Here is a 16,976-nt window from a genome sequence, read left to right on the forward strand (position 1 = left end):
CCTGATATTCATATATTTGGATGGAAAAATATGGAGTTCGTGTCATCTTCGTTTTCATCAAGATAGAGCCTAGCCCCCTTACCCTTGTAGCTGAGTTTTTGTCAGAGAGACAAATGGGTTTCATGACTAAGGATATGTTGGCGGTATAAAAATCCTCAGACATGAGTAGCGCCCCCACCTGGCTGGGGTGGGATGGATGAAAAAATTGTTCATCCGTTAACGGGGAGCATGAGGGAGAGGTCGTCAAAGCATAATCTATAGTTTTCCTAACTGACGGATTTTCGTGAGTTTCCGCGCTATCAAAAACTCGCCGATTCCTCGACTGAATGGACTGCCGAATGGAAGGTAGCTGCAAATCTCTGAGGATGGCTTAATTTCGCACGAACCACGGAGCATTCACAATCATCCGTATCAACTTATTTTGTAATATCTCCAGGTCAGGGTCATTTTTTCAGAAGATTGTTTGGGACCTGGTTATATCCGCTAGCATTAAAATTTTTCAATTGATTTACTAAATCAAAAACCTCATATTCCTTGATTGGATAGAAAAATATGGAGTTTGGGCAGAGTGCGACTATATTCTCCATAAAATTGACATCATATTCTCTTTGTCCTTACGTTTTCGTGACAGACACGTTCATCACCTTTTCTATCTATCCAACATTAATTCGGCGGTCGTCTAGCACCATTTGGTGAACTTCGACGATGTTTCCGTCGGTAGTTGCAGTTTTTGAACGTCCCGAATGTCCATCATCTCCCAAGCTCCTACGGCCATGTTCAAATTCAGCTGCACAAAATTGCACTGTGATAAATGATGGTGCAGAGTTCCCATATCTAGAATCCAACTCATCTTTGATCTGCGCAGGCGTATTGCCTTTCAAAAACAAATATTTAATGACAGTTAGATCCAATGATATAACAATTACGTGTCCAAAATGCCTGAAACATTGGTAAGTGAATGTCAACAGATGATCAACGAAATTCACTATCTTTTATTTACGATACCTGCCATTTTCCTGTTGCGGTCGGAAAGTTTTTGGACCACCCTCGTAGATCTTTCTTGATGTAATCACTTCTTGATGTTCAACTCTTCCTCACAATTGTCGAGAAAAGTTCAAAGATAATATGATCATTTTATCGAAGTATGCCTTGAAGTATATGTCTTGAAGGATATTGAAATTTCTTATATGACTTCAAGAAGATCAACTTACCCAAGATCATTCCAGCTCTAGCATTGGAATCGATAGGCTTTGAACGAACGCTGAAATTTATTGCCCTGATGTGAGTAGGATACATGATGATCCCCACGTGAGGTAATCATAATTTAATAGTACCATAAATCACAGGGTAACAATAATGGGGCTCTGAATCGATATAAATACACGAGAAACTCGTTTTCGATATTGCGATTATATCCATAAGACATTCTAATAATAATGTATACGAAGAATAATATACGATATAATAATGATATCACTTAACGAGGTACATCTCATTTTAGTGAAATGAAAATTCAAATGACTTTTTTGCGTCTGTATTTTCACAGTATGAAAACAGCAGGCAATTCGGGCATCTGTGATAGCTTCAAAATTAACTTTGATAAAAGTAATGTGAGAAAAGTACTTGTGAATAAGAGAGAGAGAGAGAGAGAGAGAGAGAGATGTTCATTCAACAAAGAAACATCTTTATCCACAGGCAGTACAAAACATCAGACTGGTCAACAATGAGTAGACATGAATTCTTATGTATTATGGAAAAATGCATGCAAAATACATAAATTCACGATTTTGAGAGTTCATTGAGTATATACATGCTTTGAAGCATATTTTGTTTTAATTTTTTTCCACAGCTTATATACTTCAGTACTTATTGAAAAGTTCTTCTACAAAAAAAAATATACAATTACAGCTTACCCTACAGATTTCATCCATGAAGGATTTTGGCTATCTAAGCAAGCTTGTATCACAGGCACGAATACAATGAATTTTGGTCATCCCTTTACGACTTTTCAGTCCTGCTGCTGACTCTCTTGCAAAGGAGGTTGCTGCAAGCAGCTTCATCGGACCAGTACCTCTCATTAGCAACGCTTTAGGCTTTGCCAAAACAAACATTGAACACCTGGATGAAGGCAAGGAGATTTATGGACTCCTGGCAGAATCTTCCAGGATTGGCTCACTTCAAGGCGTTTATTCATCCTTCGAAGATTGATACCAAACAGTTGTTGGAGTACAGTAAGGATGTCAAACAGGCCTTCTTACAGGTCACTGTCATTTGAGTCATCATTTGCAGAGACTCTGACTATCGGAAGATAGTTTGTGTCACCTCTATTGGAAGATGAAACAGCAGAGCACATATTTTGTGCCTGTCCCACTGGGGATCGAATCAGGTTTTTAGAGCTCGGCAGAGCCGTACTCTCACCATCTGATCTGAAAGACCACTCTCCATAAAAACGAATCGTTTTGAATCATTCCATTCAATCATTTGAATGAAATCCATCCACGCATTAAATTTACGAAAGAAGTTGAAGAAGGCAACCAGCTCGCATTTCTCGATGTACTGATTATGAAAAAGCCAGACGGAACATTAGGTCACACGGTATATCGAAAGCCAACACACACGAACAGGTACCTAAACGCAAATTCACACCACCACCCAAAACAAATTCACGCGGTGGCAAAAACACTCATTACACGTTCGAGGAGGCTGGCAGACAACGATCACAGACAACAAGAGTTGAACACCATCGAAACAACGCTACAAATGAATAACTACTCAGAAAGAAGTATAAAAGCGGCTGCCAAGACCAAACGGAAACAGCAAAAAACTCGAGATACACCGGTCATAACAACCACACTACCATATATTGCAGGAACAACAGATAAAATCAGCAGAATACTTCACCGACATAACATATCAACTTCGTTCGTACCAGAACGAACAATAAGGTCCATGCTTCGTAATCCCAAGGATCAGATACCACTGGAATCACAAGGAGTGTATGAAGTACCATGCCATGATTGTGACAGGACTTACATCGGCCAGACCAACAGACGAATCAACATTCGCAAAGATGAACACAAACTAGCAGTGAAGGGAAAAGTCACCACGTCTTCTCTCTTCCAACACGTACTTCAAACAGGACATAACATCAATTTCGACAACACAAAAATGCTAGCAAGCAACGAAAACTTTTACTCACGAACAATCAGAGAGGCAATCGAAATTGAAAAACGACCTAATAATATGAACAAGAGGGATGATGCGCAAAGATTACCATCAACATGGAGATCCGTTTTATCACTTCGCACAAGCAATCAGACTGCTCAACTCCAGAGGCAAAACTCGGTACATGACAATACAGGTACAATAACAGAGACAGGAGAGGCAGCTCAGGTAATAAGACCAAAACAGGTAGTCGAGCAAACACAGGTAGTGGCAGCAACGCAGGTAAAGGGAAACATCCATCCCTATAAATTGAGACACAGAGTTCGAATTAATCAGTCTAGTTGAAAAAACCAGACATCACCAGAAGATGGCAAATGAGACTTTGCCGAAACGTTGTGAAAATAATCCTTATGGGGAGAAAATACACAGAACACGGAGGGAAACCCGAGAAAACAGCTCATCATACTTTATCCGTGAGAATCTTCGAGTTAACATATATATATATATATATATATATATATATATATATATATACATATATATAAAAAAACAATCATATACTGTATACATCATATACAGTAAGCATCACTTTTCTATTTACTATATTTCTGAGCTAACAGAATTTGTGGGTGAACTTGTGTAATTTTTCACCGTATAGTCAATGTGATCATTCCAACGAAGGCATTGATCCACTAAGACGAATATATTTCATCAGTTATTTTATCGTAATATAAAAAAAATAGAATATAAGTGGGGAACCGATGTTTTTGAAAAGACTGATCGGAAAACACTAGAGGTGGCTCGAAAAGCTTTATTACAGGAGAGTAAAAACATGATACAGAATAAAAAACATCAATAGAAATCAATATTAACGGTACCTCTCTATAAAAATAAAGACGGTGATGAAATGTCTAACAGGCCAATTACAGTTTCTACCCTGTACGATTTGAAATATAATGAGCTGATTCACTCTCGCAATCTGTTCGAATAGTATATGAACTCAGGTATTTCTCCTTGAAAAAATTTCAAGAACCTGCAAAATACCACCGCTCATGAAAAAACTACGATCAATACAAAAGTTTTCATTTCTTTTTTGGAGATTTCAAAAATAGTGATATGTTCGTCGCACCCTGTCTTGCTTAGATTTCAAAAACACCCCCGGTTGTTTTGTAATTTTCTGTATATTCATGATATATCAGCGTGACATGAATTTCTATATAATATTCATTTCCTAATGTTATCCAAGATGAATGGAAAATTGACATGTCAAACGGACGTAGTTTCATTATTTACATATTTCATAATGGAAATGTACTTTTGTCGAAACATTAATGTTTCAGAACCAAAATATATTCAATCGTATCGAAGAATAATGAATATATGAGCTGTTCGCGTGTTTGGTGGCTTTTTGTACAAACTGCCAGTTTCATGTTTTCTAGCATTCATTAAAATTTAATGTACCCGCATTGCTCATTAGTAGAAAACAAAAAGGGCAAGAAAAATCTTTCAAATAACTATAGACCCGTCGCTTTGCTATCAGTGATATCAAAAATCATGGAGAAAGTCGTAAACTATCATATCCTCAAATATGTGGAAGGCTTCAACATCTTGAACAATCATCAATATAGCTTTCGGAGACAAAGATCAACAGGCGACCTTCTATCGTATGTTACCCATATTTGGAATAACGCAATCGAGAAACATGAAGAATCAAGAGCTGTTGCGCTTGATATTTCTAAGTCCGTGTGTGGCATGAGGGTTTGCTGACCAAACTTTCTGTGTTTGGCTCTCCAGCTTCCTGAAAAAACGTTCCTTGCAACTGGTCATCGATGGATATCTATCGAATACTTCCACCATCAACGCTGGTGTTCCCCAGGGATCCATATTGTTCCCAACCCTCTTTTTAGTATATATCAACGACTTATTGGAAAAAACCAACCACAAAAATATACACCCAGCAACTTCTGATGCTTTATAAAGTTCAGGTCGGACCTTTGTCTCTCTTTTAGAGATACTTTCAGATGAGGTGTTCGAATAACTTGACACATTTCATTCCACGAAAAGTGGTACAAATCAGAAGTACGCGATGGACTGTGGCTGCTCATCGTTTTGAGATTCAATTCAGTACACCTCGAACGTCACTGTTTGAGAACTCTTTAATTTGGAGAACTGCGTTTATGTAAAATGTTACTTGACTCTTGTTACTTTGGACCAGGAATTTATCAGATGATACCCGATGTAATCAAAGACAATCATAATAACAAAAGTTTCAAGAATAAAGGTAAAAATGGATATTGCCCGCCGAAAGATAATTTTTCCGTAAACTGGTTAATTACCATAATTAAAAAAATATATAAACAAAATCACCCCCTATGTATCCTCACTAGAAAAAAAAGTACACAAGACAAACCAATTGTTATATCATAACGGCTATTTTCAGGACCTGCCATGTAAAATAATTACTTTACCCAACCTACTATTTTCTTATTTACTGATATGGCAATATCACGTACAAGGAATACCCCTTCGGCGATGTTCTTTTTTTGATGGCGTTGTTCATTCACTCTTTTTTTATATTCGAGAATTACGTATATCTTTGCATCTATATTTGGTGAATAAACATTATTTTTATCATAATTATTATTATTTTTCCATCATGCCCAATTATGTCTCTGAAATTTCCAGACCAATATCATATCAATTCATTGAAGGAATTGATTCAAACAAATGTTTCATCAAAACATTCTGTTTCGTTTTGTTCATAATGTTTCATTGTAGACTCCGTTATTTCAATCATAACATAACGTATAATTTTCTTTGGCTGTTTGAAAACAATGGGCTTGTTTCATGATTTTTGTTTTATAGTTAACTTGATAGAAATTTCAATTCAAAAAGCAGTGATTTTTGCTTCAGCTCTCTAAGTACCGTAGTTATCCCGTAATTTATTTTTAAAATTCGAATGTGGTAGGCTGGTGACGTCACGGGCCTATTCTCACTTTATGTTTGATTGACCAATTCAATTATGGAAGTGTATATGAACCCGTTAACGTTTCAGTTAATGAAAAATTTTCCACATGGAATAAAATGTATACGAAAAATCATCAGTACACAAAGTCGAAAGATCACAAAATATTTACCTAAACTATTATTTTATGCATTATTTAATAATATATAGTTATGAAAATCAAAAAATATAGCAGACTGGATCAAAGAATCATTTCAAATATTCAATTTATTCTACAATGCTCAATCTGTACAACTGCAATTTATTATAAAAAAAAAAGATTTCTACATACATACATATCTTCCTAATATTGCTACTAAATTCAAGCGTTATAGGCTCGCTTGGGTAATCTGTTGAATCTTCCAAAACTTGAGAGGAAGGTTGACTGAGGTCATGTTTAGAGAGAATTGATTGTTCTCGAACTGATCCAACAGAAGCTTCTGAGATAATACCATTTATTATATGATAAAATTGAATTAAAATTAAAAGCATTTGATTTTTTCGCAAAAATATCAATTCATTTTGTTTGATACTTTCGGAAACAGTATTAACTCCAGTTAATAGTTCCTATGAAGAATACTTGAAGTTCAAATAAAAAACTGTGTCATCAAATTCAATATTTTCGTTCCTTTTTCATTTATAGTCACATTTTAAATGAGTTCTATAAAGTCTTGGAAGAGTAGAAGGAATGTAGTTCTTTGTTTTCAATACTTTCACTAATTTTTTTTTCAACATTTCATCCTTTGGGAACCTAAACTCAATATATGAAATAACTCACCTATCTGTTTAAATCTGTTTTTCCGTTAATCAGCTGCCCATACAAACGACAACTCTCAGAAGTTGAGAAACTTGTGTGAGCTGAGGACTAACGAGGTCTTACCTTTATACGTGTGATTCCTAATAACCATATAACCAATGCGCTTTCTGTTTTCTTGTGCCTTTCCGCACACATCAAAATCAGCACAAGAATGCACCATATTAATATTCGAATATTATCTCCAAAACACTCTTAAAACACACACAAACTGAACTCGATGAAAAAACGAATTGTTCCTACGCGAGCTGACAGCTTAGAAAAAGGGGAAACTCATTGTTGCAAAAACAAGCAGAATGGATCCGATACGACATACATTTTTCATTGCCGAATAAACCAGTTAGATGTGATTTATGGGTACTCCATTTTTCTGAGAAAATGAAGGATCAATTAAAATTTTCTGTAATTATTCTTTCATTTTTTTCAAGAACTGAGCCAGCAAACAAACGAACATACAATAATGAGATCGCTCGAATCCACGAATTAAGCATAAAAATGGACAATAATATTTGCCTTGATAACTGATATAGTACAAGGTATATCTAAATATGATTCGGAATAGAATTTAACGAGCTGTATTTACAAATGGTTTTTGAATGCTCATGAACCCTAATAAAATAAATCAATTATACATTCATGCCACCCACCAAAAATAAGAAATTCAACGTTACTGGTACATTAGCCATATTGTTATCCAGTCAGCAAGCGCCCTATGTAGTGTATGCGACAAATAATTTCAAAATTGATGTTGAGCCTAGTTTTGTTAAATCTGACTCCTACAACTTACCTAGAGTTGAAAATGATCGATGAATTTTAATTGAAAAATTTGCAATACTTTGGTACCGAAATGAAGAATGTAAAATTGGAACGGTAGGTGGTATACTTAGTAGGTCCCTTTTATTTAAATGACATTCATTTCAGACTTCGTCTTTCATCGAAGGATGGAAAGTTTTGATATAATTATTATTTTAGCTCGGCCAACTGAAGAAAACCATAGTTCTCTCAGAGTTTCGTTTTTTGGAACACTGAAAAACTTATTGTCTGGTACGGATGATCTGTTCTTACAAATTGGTATAAAACATATTTTAACCATTTTGGTGATAGTAATGGTAAAATTCAATCCAAAAATAACCTGAAAAAATATTTTTTGGAATGTAAAGTAATGACACGGAATATGCAGCAAAATAGGCACCCGCCGATCTACCTTTTACAAAAAAAAACGTTCTTCAATTGGATAATTGTAACCAAAACCAAAAATATCGTCTGTCAAATTGGATCATCAGATCTGTAATTTGATATTAAAAACCAATTCACTTGACAACTCCGCTCTAGACACAATCAGTTTTATTGGTCAACAGACAGCGGCCAATTTAAATTCTCGCTTTTCGAATTGTTCTTTTTTCTGCAAATATAAAGAGATCTTTTGATTGATTAAGCTTGAAAAGTATAATATACCCCTAACTCGATCAGTCTATAAGCAAACCAGTATCATTTTCCCATGAAACAAGCCCATTATGCCAACCTCACTTCATGCGGAAGTTGAATACTGTCGCAACTCACTCGCTTGGCTATTAACGAGAGGATTTTATTCGCTGTTTCACTCATTCATTCATTCATTCATCCAAATAATGAGAGAACTCATTTTGAAACTCAATCAAATATTTATTGTAAAGAAACGGAAAAAATACTTTAGAAATGAACTCACACTGAAATGTTAATAAAAGTATACATGAAAACACCAAAAACTTACAGTATACTGTCACCCAGCAGGATTGAAGAGAAGGAGATGTGCTGCATTGCTGATAATCAATAGATAATGAATGAATTTCTGAATACTGTCTGTTCATGATCTTGACCTCTCTCAATATTTATGAAGATTTATACGCCGACATTGCAACTTTGGTCCGGTCACTGTATCAAGGTGAAATGCTCAGCATGCAATCTGTGCCAAGTTTGTGTATTTGGAGATTGTTTTATATCCTATATATATCCTGTGAGCGGATCGATTTCGATGTCTAGTTTGGAAAATCTTTCAATTCATGTACTTACTTGAATGAATTTGAATTATTTCATGATAATTTTCTACATTTGACATTACTCATTGAATTTTTCAAGAGCAATCAAGTTCGAAAGAAGCAATTGAAACTAATTTATATGGTTCATTGTATGATTTTCACTATAAAGGGTGTTTCGCGTGTTTCGCTATACAATGGCTTTCTTAAGCATAAACTGTTTACGCTTAAGAATGCTATTGTATAGCGAAACAGGTGTCGCGGTTTTTGTATAGTAAAAATCATACAATAAACTGTATCAAATAGTTTTAAAATGGATTTTCATCAAGTATCCGCCAGTTCTATTCAATTAGAAACGATTGAGTGAATTTTATGATGTTTCTCTATGCGTTTTGAGAAGTAGGTATTGCCAATGAAGTTGAAATGTTTTGAGATGGCTTTGAAAATAAGCCGTAAGGATCGTGTAGCCAAGCACCTATATTGAAGCTATCATATCAATAATATGACTAATTGGACTCTTCAATGGTTCATATCACGTACTAATTTTTTGGGGTGAAATTTTCAATAAAATGGAAAATATTCAACGCGAGTGTTTTAGAATTTGTCATGTGTGAAAATGATTTTCAATTAATGTCACTATAATAGCTATGTCCTATCAAAATTCTGAACGATGACACTATCACCATGCTGTAATTTTTTGTGCAATGCAGTTATTCCCATCATGACTGTCGGAAATTCAGGTGAACGGTTATATGCAGTTTCAATGGCTACATGTGCAAAGTTGTTCATTTGCGAATTCACAAAAACTGCTACTGCAGTTCCAGATATTTCCGAACATTGTCAACTCTATTTGCAGTTACTGCGAAGTTCGGATATGGTGTAAAATTTCCGTCGTTGTACTAATATGATGGTTAGTTATGTCGATTTCAAACATCGGCTGTCCTAGTTTGCATATGAAGTTAATTAAAATCGTCTGTGGAAGCGGATCATGTCGAAATGTTTCACATAACTTTGTTAATCAATTTTGTTTTTGCCACGGTGACAACTATCATTTCAGGACGATGGTAATTTCTGATAAATAACTTTGATAATCACTTTTGTGGCAAAAATAATATTTCTTGAGATAATTGGTGTTATTGTCTCAATGACCTGAATATTAATATCAGTGTGAATTTTTGTAAAGCTGAATGAAGTTTTGGAAAGATATTGGTAGCTTGGTTCCAATTGAAAATCGAAACACAACACTCCAAGAACTCGATCCGTTCCTGATTCTTGTTCAGATTTGACGATAGTTTTGATAAAATTTCAATAGAATATCTATTCGAAAAAAAAAGAATATCTATTCTGTGGAATACACTTTTGCTTTCTTGTATTATTGTATTATTGCCTTTCCATGGAGATGCATACCAAAATTTTGATATTGCTAATGATGTATGGGTTTTCAATAGGGTGGATGATACTATTCAGAAACTGATTCAGCAACCACAGGTTGAGCTTAAGGGTAGAGCTCTATGTATCTAAGCAATGATGTTTTCCAATCATTCTTTATGTTTAATACAAATATAGATGGACGCAGAATGAATCTTGTGAGAACACAGGCGTTGTACATGAAAGAGATAACAAAGAGGAGCCAATTATAAAAAAGTTATTTTCAGCCATTTTGGACAGCCATATCACTGACATTTTACTGATTATTCCTAGTATTAGACACGATGGAAGAGCAACACTTTGAGATTGGTCATGGATGATTTTTTGACTTAAAGTGTGGGAGGCCATATAGGCTTTTCATTCGACCCAATTGGAGAGATGAACAACATTGCAACAAATATCCACTGTGGGGTAAGGTTACTGATCATTAGGTACGTGAACCATGTGCCTTGTGAAGTCGTGATGAACCAAGAATTTTTTTTCAAGGACGGAAGACAAGCATTGCATGAAACTCTTTAGGGCATTCTAAGAGCGGTGCCTGTGTGAAAGTAGCGACTCACGTTGGATTTGAATGGCTGGAGATGGATTTAATTTAGGAGTAAGTTGAACCTCAAACCGATGAGCCGATTTCTGATATGTACCAATCTTATTTGAATCGAATGTGTCAAGTCATTTGAAAACCTCCCGTGTAAGTACCTATGAAAGAGAGACAAAACTCCAACTAGACGAATGACCCTTTCCTGGATAGAATGCATCAGCTTGAGGGTAATCTTGGCGGCGGAGCTCCGTACATATTCTAGAGAAGGTTGGATCTGAGCTTGAGTTAGGTTAGGTTAAGTCTGAAGTGAATGGGTCTATTCGACCCTCCACCGCAACTCACAAGGGTTCATTGTGGCTCACACCTATTTACACTCGGCCAAATGAACCCAGCTTCTTAACGAAGCCGATACGTTTGTATGGTGAGTGGTCTTTCAGGTCAGATGGTAATAAAACGGATCTGCTGAACTTTGAGAACCGGATTCGGTTCCCAGCGGGGTGGGCACAAAGTAAATGCTCTGCTGTTCCATCATTTTTCAAACAGAGGCGACACGCACTGTCTTCCGACTTCCAAGTCTCTGCATATGATGATTAAAATGACAATGACCTGTAAAAAGGCCTGTTAGACATCGTAGTTTATCCCTACTGTAGTCCAACAACTGTTTGGTATCAAGCGTTGAAGGGTGGATAAACGCCTTGGAGTGAGCCAATTCTTGAAGATTCTGCCAGAAGTCCATAAATCTTTTTGCCATCCTGGTATCCATTGTTTGTTTGGCAAACCCCAAATCGAAGCCAATGACAGGTTCTGGTCCGATGAAGCCACTTGCAGCACCCTCTTCCGCAAGAGTGTCAGCAGCTTCATTACCTTCCAGGCTAATATGGCAACTTGCTACCAATTTAAACGTTACTCGTGTTCGAGGTTGGATTCATCCAATATCTCCGCACAAAATTCAATAGTGTAAATTTCCGTTTGAAATACAGTCGCATATGTTCCTAGGCAGGTTGATATCTCTGTCCGGGTCTGCGACTAAAAACACCTGCACCTGAACCGAAAGGTGTTTTGATCCATCTGTGAACCAACAACTATCCGCTCTTAATATTTCTTTCTCCCAGAGGATCTAGTCCTCTCTACTAGGGAATAGTATTTTATAAGGCAGTTCGTAGTTGACAGTTGGAGGCATAAAGTCAGAGGTCATTTCCAGAATGCTGTGACTTCCAGTGTCAGCCAACCAGTCAGTTTCACTCTGCATTCAATTGATTTGTGCAATTGGCAAAATGCACAAGTCTGTAGGCAGTCCATCTAGCTTCTCTCACCAGAAAAATGTGGAGAGGAGGTAGATCTAGAAGGATCTCCATTACCGCTGACGGTGTGGTACTGATGGTACCACTGATAGCCAGTCAAACATATCTCTATAAACCAGAGAGCTTCGCTTGGGCCTCTTCTGTAAAGCCTTCGGCCACCAAGCAACTGCAACATAAGTGATCATTGGTCTGACAATCATCACATAAATCCAATGGATTTGTTTGAGACCTAAACCCCATATTCTACTACGAATCCTTCGACATGTCCATAGAGACAGTCTGACAATGTATAAAACTTTTTCCAAGTGAGCGTTCCAGGTGAGTCTTCTGTCAAGGACAATGCTAAGATATTCCACCTCCGTTCCAAATGGAATGACCTCACCATTGACGGAAATTAGCATTAGATCGTCCAATTCTGTCCTCTTGGTGAAGGGGATTATCACAGTTATGCTGGGGTTGACAGACATCTGCTTCCTCATGGCATAGATCCAGCTAGTTATGGTCGATTCTATACCCTTCCTAGCCAGAGCTTTATGAAGCATCAAAAGTTGCTGAGGTGTATACAGTTTTCTGGTTCGGAACAGTTTTCCAAGACTTTGAAAAGCAGCTTTCTCAATTCCTCTTACATATTCGTGCAAAACATACTGGTGCCCATTTCAATCCCCAACAAACTTATAGAGGCACGAAGCGGAATTGTCTGTCCTGGCATAATCTTATCTGGTTTGGAGACATTCTTTTTTTTGAAGAAAACCGATGCCTTGATTTTCGTAGCATTGAATTGAATCTGGTTCCTTTCACGCCAGTAAGCTCATAATTTCACTATGACTTAAGGTTTTGTGAGATAATGAATTGTCATAAACATCCTTCCAGGAAAGTTCCACAAGATCAAGGGGCGAACATCTTTCAGAAAGATAGTCATCAATAGTAAATGGATCATACTTTTGATCTCTACAACTCAACATCCAACCCCCCGAAATGGATTAGTGCGCATACATTATCCCACTGATGAGTCTTTCAGGAAAATAACGTTTCGATCACTTTGGTTCTCAAAATCAAAAATATGACCTGATTTTCTCATGTGGTAACCATTAAGCATATTAGCAAGAGAATTATTGATACTTCACCAAAAAATATTCTCATAACAAGTTTAAGTTTCCTCTTGTGTTTGATATTTCTCTTGAAGATGATCGCTTGGTGATCGAATGAAATAACGGTTTGTTGTTGGGAAAAATCTTCAGTAATATTTATTACCACACCAAAGGTTCCAAACATTGCATCACAAATAACAAGTGAGTTTATTTGCGTTCAAATTCGACATTTCAAGAAGTCAGTTTGAATTAGATCATTTCGTATACACTACTACAGCTTGTCAATTATTTTATGGTCTCGCCCACAAGACGTATGTTCGTTAAAAAAGGGTGAGTGTGACAAAGAGGGAGACAGAGAGAAAGAATTCTCGAGTCTCTTCCTAGATTTGGGAAGCTGTACAAACTCGTTTCCTATTTATCTATGCTATTCCATTACGGATACATTTCCATAATATACACACCATTCACTAAATGTAATAATAATAATTATTTAACACAATCCGGCCTTTATTGAGCATATTGTTCAATCTGAATTAGTTCCACTCGCCAGATATTCATCTATCGAAGTAAATTATTTATTCCTCAATTCATGTTCAACATAGCTGTAACGATTCTATTCAACCATTAATCCGTTTTATGTGCGGTACTGAATGTTATTGAATATTCATCGCTCGTTTTTCGAAAGTCGGAATTTTCATAATTGTAATTGAGCTAGACTGATGATAAAATCCTTAATATTATTGAATTCAATGGAAAATGCAAAACAAATGATCATTCGGTATATTCGAACTATAGAAAATAACAGGGAACTTTTTGAATTGATAACAATTCCATTGATTTTGAATTTTAATTTATGGCCCAATAACACATGTATAACTTTACAACAGTTATACTATTGTTAATGTGTCCAGATTTATCTGAATGGAAACATACGAATATACGAATGTAGAGAAATAAAATGAATGTTTCCAATACTAAAATATTCGATGAACTGACCTTTTATGTATATTGAAATTTCATCAGAAGTTCAAATCGTTAAAAATATACCCCTCTCAATATATTCAAATTCACACTCAAAAGAGGAAGATGAACAAATCATTTTCTTTCTGCATAGAACCATGCCAAAATGTGAAAATCCAACTGAATTATCTCATTATCATTATCAGTTTACTTGTTCTTCTCTTCGAGATTCCAATGTAAACGGATCCACAGACACAAGAGATCCGTTACACTTACGGTGCTGCTGAGAAGTTTCAGGGATCCTTCGATATCCTCAATGATTTTATTGATTAACGATTTTTGTTAGCCCAAATAGATATTAAACATTGTGTTGATGTAGAATTATCTCAATTCGCTCCGTGCCATATTTCACATAGGGCATGAATGCTTTTCAACTGACTTTTCAACGCAATGCTCACTTGAATTGGACTTCGCTAAACCCATTGCATCCAAAGGTATTTCCTGAGTGATTGCGTTTCTCAGGAAACTTTCAGAAATAGATGTAACCCTCTCAACTGAAGTCTTAATTAATTATACCCCTATTGTGTCCTTGCTGGAATTGGAGTTTTTACTCACATAACTATCCATATGTATTGAGTTCATGTGCATGATAATATCCAGACCTAATATCCAGACAACCATGGACAGGTTACTTCGCCTTCTGGATCATAATGGACAGTCTAGAATATAATCTCTGTCCAAAGAAATAACAATGATAATGATGTAGTGAAGGGATGCATGTAGTAAACCCGAAATATTTCAACTAGATAAACTGTATGAAAAAGATTTGAACATTAGTCTAACGGAATCGAACATAGTTGCGTTTTACCGAGAAGACCAAACCAGGATCACTAGGACCTCAAGAACTTTGAGTCGAAGAGACAGATCTGCAGGGGAAGCTCGGATATTTGGAAAGGATACTATATATTGAGCTAATTTGGAACTAATCTATAGAAAAAGTGAGAAGATAGATGAAGGTATCAGAATGCAACTATTACTGAAGTGCAATGGCATGTAGTATCCCTTGTAGATGATAATCTGGTTCGAAACTTAAGTTTTCGCATAAGTCTCTTGGAATGTTCAAACTTCTGCGTACATCTGGAATATTTCTTATCGAAAAACAGTCTCCTATAACCGCTCAGCTTCAAGTGCGTTACTATTAGCAAGTCCTCCACGATGCATATCTCTCAACTGCCAATTCATCCAATGTATTCAGAATAAGAATAAATTGGAAACAGAAAACTGGATGAATTAATGATGAAATTGGCCGATATCCTATGAGAATTTATAACGTATTCAACTAACACTTCATTGTGAGATTTTCACAGGACAGTTCATAAAGTCACAACACGTGTTTCACTATACACTAACATCCTCAGGTGTGATGAGAAATCAGTTTATTACTTTGTCAAAAGCTCGTTTCCTCAAAATGAACCCAAGAACAACCTAGTTACGAATGAACATCTTATTAAGGTACACCTTCTTTAACGTTGTTTCAGGAAATTTTGCACGATGGATCCTTTTTATTGCATCTATAAAAATTCCAAGCGGATCAAGTTATTTACTCTACACGTCCAGATTATAGACCTCTATATGAGGCGAAAGCACTGCAAGCGGTAAACAAGCTTAACAAGATACAATAGCTGGGTCGCTTCAGAATAACATATGATATGAGATCGACCCTGATAACGAGTTGAGTCTTGTTGAACCTTCTACAGTTTGTGCATGCGAGAGAAGCAAATCCTGATTAGTTCAAGCTGAAAATGTGAGGTACGATTGAAATGGGCGTAGGAATGATGTTGAAACCTAATTAGAAGCTTGGAAAATATTATAATTGTAGAATTTACTATTACGGTTATGATGTGTTCTTGCTACTTTCATTAAGAAAATAGTAGTATGGCCCAGATGGAAATGACTAGTTTTCGAGTTTACGGAGACAAGGGCGCGGTTTGACTTTTGATTTTCATAGTAATTCAAATGAAAGCATTGAAAAGGAGTCTCCTGATTACCTGTTGTCATTTGAACACTTACTACAGTAAATTAAAAAAATATTGTACTTTCTGTTTCGTACTCTGTAGAAATGAATCCATTGAATCCATACTGAGGAAGCTATGTTGATAGCAGAACCCAAATAGAAATTGAAATGTTTGTGTGAATTGTGTAATTATTATCATGGATAGTGAATATTACTGGAGTTTTTTCCTCACACCAAACCGTTATTTCAACACCTCGACACGTGTTTCGATCACCAAATGATCATCTTCAGGAGGAAGATCAAATAGTTTGACCTTCTTTTTGAAGATGACCACTTGGTGATCGAAACACTTGTCGAAGTGTTGAAATAACGGTTTGGTGTTAGGAAAAAACTCAAGTAATATTCATTACTACACCAAAGATTCCAAACAGTGCATCACAAGTATCATGGATGGTGTTATTAATTTTCCAGTATCGGGTCAGTCCCTTCATAAGATTCCTATGGCTGGAATTGAATCAAATAAGCGAGTGAATGTCATTACGTACTGACATTTACGACATGAATAGATTCAGCTCATTCATGACAAAGTTGTAATTTTATGAATTAATTGGGAGCTTGATCTTGCAATGTTATTCAGATTGCTGCTGGACAG

The 16,976-nt window shown here is 36.2% G+C and overlaps 1 protein-coding gene across 1 annotated transcript in view; it reads left to right on the forward strand.

Moving 5' to 3' along the window:
- Sol1 overlaps window positions 1-16,976 on the forward strand; it is a 425,973-nt gene that overhangs the window by 52,910 nt on the left and 356,087 nt on the right. The gene's annotated exons all lie outside the window — the stretch shown is intronic.

This window comes from Leptinotarsa decemlineata, unplaced genomic scaffold (assembly GCF_025532065.1).
Source record: "Leptinotarsa decemlineata unplaced genomic scaffold, Ldec_3_MD MMD2_tig00026328_RagTag_RagTag, whole genome shotgun sequence".
Lineage (NCBI taxonomy): Eukaryota > Metazoa > Arthropoda > Insecta > Coleoptera > Chrysomelidae > Leptinotarsa > Leptinotarsa decemlineata.